Genomic DNA, 7,412 nt, shown 5'->3' on the forward strand with positions numbered 1-7,412 from the left:
GAGAGGGCCCAAATAGTTTTGGTCTCTCACACTTTGTGTTCCTTCATTCAATTTCAATCTTATTTCTGTGAGTTAGCTCACAAAACCACTCTTTGTTGTCTTATCTTCTTTGGTTCTTTGTGTTTTATCCAAGCCCTTGCTCCTTGGAGCACAATTGGTCTGGGTAGAAAGTATTATGGACTATATCTGCTTCAAGACAACACTTCTTTTAGCTTCTACAAATTCTATTCAGCCACATGTTTGGCATTCTAGATTGGGGCGTATATCAAATGCCAAATTGGCTTTGATGAACAATAATGAACCTCTTTTCAGTTAAAATAAAAATTTTCATTGTGATGTTTGTCCTCTATCTAAACAAAAAAGACTTCCTTTTTAGCCTAGTGTTTCATGTTTCAAAACTTGTTTTGTTCTTATACACTGTGATCTTTGGGGACCTTTCTTTGTCCCAACTATTGATGGTTAAATTTTTTTTTTTTTGACAATTGTTGATGATTTCTCAAGTTGTAAATGGGTGTATTTACTCTAATATTAGTCTAAGACACAATCTTTGTTAGAATAATTTTGTACACGGTTGAAAATCAATTTGATAAGAAAATCAAATGCCTAAGGAGTGACAATGGAATTGAATTCATCATGACTGGTTTCTTTAAAATAAGAGGCATCTTGCATCAACTTAGTTGTGTAGGTACTACTCAACAAAACTCTATTGTTGAGAGGAAGCACTAGCGTATTCTTAATGTTGCAAGAGCTCTTAAATTCCAATCTCATTTACCTTTGTCTTTTTGGGGGCTTTGTGTTTTAACTGTAGTGTATTTAATTAATAGAGTTCTATCCTCTTCTTTGTCAAATAAAAGTCCTTTTGAAATTCTTTTTGGGCATGTTCCAAATTATTCTCACCTTAGAACTTTTGGATGTCTTTGCTATGCTTCTACTCTCTCACATAACAGATCCAAGTTTGAACCTAGAGCTACAGAGTATGTTTTTCTAGGTTACCCTATGGAATCAAAGGCTATAAAGTCTTAAATCTATCTACTGATTCCATGAAACATCTTTTCCTTTTGCCTCTAGTTACAATTGATTCTATTTCTCATTCCACTAGCACTTTTGTTACTCTTACTCCTACAACTGATATTTTTGAAACATTTGATTCTCCTTCTCATACTACTAATACATCTCCTTCCCGAAATACTTAAATGTCCACTATCATTCCCCCAGATACTCATTCCCCTCCTTCTCCTTCTGTACCTGATTCTTCTCCACCTATTCCACCTATTCCTACTACTCTTCACCTATTCCAACAAGAAAGGCATCCAAACCCCTAAACCACCAACTTATTTACAAGTTATTCTTGTAATGCAACCATACACACTTTAGGTTCTCCATATGATAGTACGGCTTCTCTTACATACTCCCATATTGATCCTAATTACCATACTCCCATCTTGATCATAATTACCAATCTACCAACTGACCATCAGTTCCATTGAGCAAGAACCTAAACATTTCTTCCAAGCAGTTAAACATTTTGCTTGGATAGTGGTTATGGACAAGGAAATTTCAGCCTTAGAGAGTAATCACACTTGGATAATGACTTCATTACCTACTAGCAAGACTCCCATTGGGTGTAAGTTGGTTTATAGGATTAAGCTAAATCCTTATGGTACAGTTAGTAGGTATAAGGCTTGGTTTGTTGCTAAAGGTTATACTCACAGGGAGGGATTGGATTATATGGAAAACTTCTCTTCAGTAGCAAAATTTGTCTTTGTTTGGGTTTTGCTTTCTTTAGCTGCTATGAAAAGAAGTGTATATGACATTGCCAACTGGTTTTCATAGTAAGGGGGAGCATTCTAATTTATCTTCTCCTTTGGTTTGTAGATTGGTGAAGTCCCTCTATGGTTTGAAGCAAGCTTCAAGAAAATGGTATGTAAAATTGTTAGCAACTATTCTTGAGCTTGGTTTTAAACAATCAAGAGTTGATTATTCCTTGTGCATTCTCTAGGCTCTTCATTCACTGCATTGTTGGTATATGTAGATGATATTCTTGTCACTAGTAATATCATCTATGTGAATTTTTAACTTTGAGGGCCACGGCTAGTTCTCTCAGCTTTGTGCCTTCTCTTCGCTATCTATACTCTCTCCTTACTTAACCGTTTAGTCTAGTCCATCTCCCATTCTAATGGTTATTAACTAGAATACATGGACACGGCTCCAGAGGAGCCGCACCCACGTCCGACTCGGCGGGATGCGGCAAAGCAGGAGAGATGCAGCTGACCACGCGTCTGTGTCGCGTTAGGCCACGTCCTGCCACGTGGATTCTCTGACTCACGCCGACGCAGCTCAAATCAAGCCGACTCAGGCTGTATCGGCCGAATATCGGTGTGTTTCGGCCAAAAAAAGGAAATCGGCCTATAAGAAGAAAAAAAAACTTAAAACCGAAATACCAGTGGATTTCGGCCGAATATCACTGTTCTTCGTCTTCTTCTTCTTTGCTTCTTCATCTTCTTCTTCACCGGCGTTAACCCCTTTCTTCTTCTTCTTCTTCTTCTTCTTCTTCTTTGCTTGGTAACTCACTGTTCTGTTTCTTTTTTTCTTTTCTCTTTTGAAGAGCTTTGTTTCTTATGACTTTCCCAGGAGATAAAAAAGCTTAGTTTTTTCTTTGTGGCTCTCATGCCTCTCTGACCAAACACATGAGAGCAGAGGCGTGAGAGCCACATTACCTTTTTTTTTTTTTTTTAATAGGAAGCAACACCTTTTTTAATACTTACAACATATATCATTTATTTTATTTTTGAGCTAAGTCACATCTTTTTATTTATTTATTATTTATGAGAAGCTTATCTATTTTAATACCTTTGTCAATAATTCAAGTGTCAAAAACTTTATTATTATTATTATTATTATTATATAAAAAAGTATGCTTAAAAATATATTAAAAATATAAATAAAAATATTTTTAATAATTTTTTAATCGTTGAGTCCCACCGCACCCGCACCCAACTTTTTCAAAAATTGCCGAGTCCCGCACCCACTCCCACACCCGAGTCCCGAAACGCACCCGTGCTTCATAGGTTATTAATTTCCTTATTCTTTTTTTCCCTTATCCGCCCCTCATTCATTCAATAGCAAGAAAATGGCAAACAACAAGATGATATTATCACATGGTTCAGCAAGGTTGCATTACAAAAAATAAAAGAAAAAGAGAGTAAAAAGCAAAAACAAAAAAATTGAAGAAAGGTAATTTCTGATTATAAAGTGCCTTTTCTTTTTATTTCTTTCCCATTCCAATCTAATTCCAACTCCAAGTAAATATTGGTATTTGTTTTCCTTCTCTCTAATTCTAACTATTATTCTTTTTCCATCCATTTTCTTTTTTCACTTTCTCCAGCACCCTCATGTAAGAGAAAGAGAAAAAGCAAACAACGTGGTGAGGATACATCACAAAACAAAGAAAGAAAACAATGAGTAGGGGAAAAAAAGAATTCAAGAAAGGTGTGCCAATTTCCGATTACAAACTGTTCTTTATTTCTTTCTGATCCAAATCTTTATTGATCTTGTTTTCCTTCTCTCTAATTCTAATTGTTACTCATTTTCATTTTTGTTTTTTCCTTTCCCAAGAAAACTGAAATAGGAAGGAAGTTGAGGGCCACTCTATTTGCACGTGCTTTGAAATTTGACAGTGTGGAAGAATTGAAAACACACGCATTAAGAATGCATAAGAAGTATAAGTTTGCATGAGACTTGTTAGGAACCTGGTGTTCCTAATGGAGACAAGTGGGAATTGTAGGGGAGTGTATGGGAATGATGGGAAAATTGACTTTATTCAAGGTAATCATCCTCCATAGAAAAATATTAAGAGAGAAAGATAGAGGAAATGCACTAAGCAATGAGTTGATTTATTCTTCAATAATGAAAATGTGATTACAAGTAGGTATTTATAGAACTATAAAACTATTCTATTGGCCCACATGGTCTTATCCTAATGGTTCTATTACTCCCAATGTGCATTAATAATTCTAACATGTGTTAATGTGATTAATATGCTTGGAATTGTAACTAACTAAATGCAATATTACAACAGTTATTATCTATATAGGGGTTCCTATCATTTCCAAATTTTGATAATATATTTTACATGTTGTTCTATTTATTTTTGTTCAGAGGATTAGAAGGTGGATGCGTTCACTGTGACATAATGTTTGAATCTTCTGAACATTTGCGCATCTATACTATAAAGTTGTGATTTTCAATTCTTGTATATTGACATTAATTTTGTGTCAAATTTGATTGTAATTTATTCAACCATTTACCCGTGTTTTTGTGGGATTAAATGTAATGGGTATAATGTTCAATTTGGTGAAGAACTATGAAGAATAACGGATTGCGCGACTTGCTCGCGACTGCTACAATGCGCGAAAGGCCACGTGAGAAGCATATGCTAGAAGTTCAAACAACTGATGTGTCAAAGGTATCACGCAGTTTTCCTCTTCAATAACACATGGTAGTGTTATCTTGTGTTTACTCCCTTCTTACCTTACTACTTGTGCTTTTACTTAATTGTTAATTATGTTTATCCATGCACAAGTTAGTAGTCCCAATTGATTATCTCTCTTATTTCGCATTGTTTAGAGTAGATTAAAAGTAATCTAACCGTAATTTAAATTTTGGGGTCTAAACTCATTATAGTATTTATACTAGTGAGTTTTCACATACCTTCAACAAGCATGAGAAATACAAGTATCATTGCCAATGCCAAAATGCATTCCCTACAAAAGCTGTGATGGACCAACATTTCAATGAGTTGCACACTTAGTAAATTCCTTTTCTTTTCTTTTCTTCCTTTCTTCTTCAAATCTTTGATTCAAAAGACATATTTTTATTTTATTTTTTTGGTTTATAGGAAGTTACTCCATTTTAAAGTGAGGACGAAGAACAACAAAAGAAGACCTACTTAGGCAAGTGGGGGATATAAATTTTTATTTGTGTACTGTGCGTATGTTTGGGGCTGTATAATTATGGCCAAAATGGCCAAATACCTTTTTTTGAAATTTTTAGCAAAAAAACATTGTTTTGGAAATAAATGGCAATCTACCACTTTTTCTAGTACTCGAGTCCATGACACTCGAGTACCCTATTTTCTATTCCACCATGGCACAGCTGATGTGGAAATTGGGCAATAAAAAAAATAATGTGGTACTCGAGCTTGGTATACTCGAGTACCATGCAACACAATAATCGAGTATACCAGGCTCAAGTACCTTTTATTTGCCGATAATCACAAAAAAAAAAAAAAATTACAAGGTACTTGAGCTTGATAAACTCGAGTACCTTGTAACTTTTTTTTTTTATTATCAACAAATAAACATAAAAATAAAAATAAGTAGCTTTTTTATGTTTTTATTTATTTAAATAGAAGCATTGTAAAATATAGAGATTTTAATTTGAGCTCGAGTACCTTGTAGCTTTTTTTTTTTTTTGGATTATCGACAAATAAACATAAACTCAAATATAAGTAGCTTTTTTATGTTCTTACTTATTTAAATATAAGCATTGTAAAATATAGAGATTTTAATTTGAGCTCGAGTACCTTGTAACTTTTTTTTTGGGGGGGGGGGGGATTATCAACAAATAAACATAAACACAAAAATANAGCATCGTAAAATATAGAGATTTTAATTTGAGCTCGAGTACCTTGTAACCTTTTTTTTTTTTTTTTGGGGATTATCAACAAATAAACATAAACACAAAAATAAGTAGCTTTTTTTATGTTCTTATTTATTTAAATAGAAGCATTGTAAAATATAGAGATTTTAAATTCAAAATATGAATTTAATTTCTACATTAAGTAAAACTATTCACTATTTTCTCATAAAAATTGTTTGCTGTTTTCTGCATAAATTTTTTTAGCATTGGCATAAAATTATTTTCTGTTCAGCATTATTTAAAAAATTCTTCACTCTCTTTTCTGCGTAAATTATTTTCTGTTTACTATTTAAAAAATTGTTCCCTGTTTTCTCATAAAACACCTAGTGAAATCGTGTTTTCTAAATTTTAACGCCAAATCTGAATGCTTTTCATGTTTGAATTTGACAATAATCGAATCTATTTGTCTGCAATGATAAAATATGTTTCTACATTAATAAAATTTGCTCTCAGCACATCATGCTTATTGCATATTTGAATCTGCTTACTGCATTCATAAAATTTGTTTTCTGCATTAAGTAAAACTGTTCACTGTTTTCTCATAAAAATTGTTTGCTGTTTTCTGCATAAACTGTTTTTAGCATTGGCATAAAATTATTTTTGGTTCAACATTATTTAAAAAAATTGTTCTCTTTCTTTTCTGCATAAATTATTCTTTGTTCACTGCATAAATTGTTTACTGTTTTCTCATAAAACACCTAGTGAAATCGTGTTTTCTAAATTTAAAAGCCAAATTTGAATGCTTTTTCATGTTTGAATTTCACAATAATCAAATCTATTTTTCTGCATTGATAAAATCTGTTTCTACATTAATAAAATTTGCTCTCTGCACGTCATGATTACTGTATATTCGAATCTGCTTACTGCATTCATAAAATCTGTTTTCCGCATTAAGTAAAATTGTTGACTGTTTTCTCATAAAAATTGTTTGTTGTTTTCTGCATAAACTGTTTTTAGCATTGGCATAAAATTATTTTCTGTTCAGCATTATTTAAAAAAGTTTTCACTCTCTTTTCTGCGTAAATTATTTTTTGTTCACTATTTAAAAAATTATTCCCTATTTTCTCATAAAACACCTAGTGAAATCATGTTTTCTAAATTTAAAAGCCAAATCTAAATGCTTTTTCATGTTTGAATTTCACAATAATCGAATATATTTTTCTACATTGATAAAATCTGTTTCTACATTAATAAAATTTTCTCTCTGCACATCATGCTTACTGCATATTCGAATCTGCTTACAGCATATTCGAATTTGCTTACTGCATTCATAAAATATGTTTTTTGTATGAAGTAAAACTGTTCATTGTTTTCTCATAAAAATTGTTCACTGTTTTCTGCATAAACTGTTTTTAACATTGGCATAAATTTTTTTTTCCAACATGATTTAAAAAATTATCCACTCTCTTTTCTGCGTAAATTATTTTATGTTCACTATTTAAAAAATTGTCCCCTATTTTCTCATAAAACACCTAGTGAAATCGTGTTTTATAAATTTAAGTGTCAAATCTAAATGCTTTTTCATGTTTGAATTTCACAATAATCGAATCTAGTTTTCTGCATTGATAAAATTTGTTTCTACATTAATAAAAATTTTCCCTCTACACATCATGCTTAATGCATATTCAAATTTGCTTACTACATTCATAAAATCTGTTTTCTACATTAAGTAAAATTGTTCACTGTTTTCTCATAAAAATTGTTCGCTGTTT

Source organism: Quercus suber, unplaced genomic scaffold, assembly GCF_002906115.3.
Source record: "Quercus suber isolate HL8 unplaced genomic scaffold, Cork oak 2.0 scaffold_305, whole genome shotgun sequence".
In the NCBI taxonomy this organism is placed as follows: Eukaryota; Viridiplantae; Streptophyta; class Magnoliopsida; order Fagales; family Fagaceae; genus Quercus; species Quercus suber.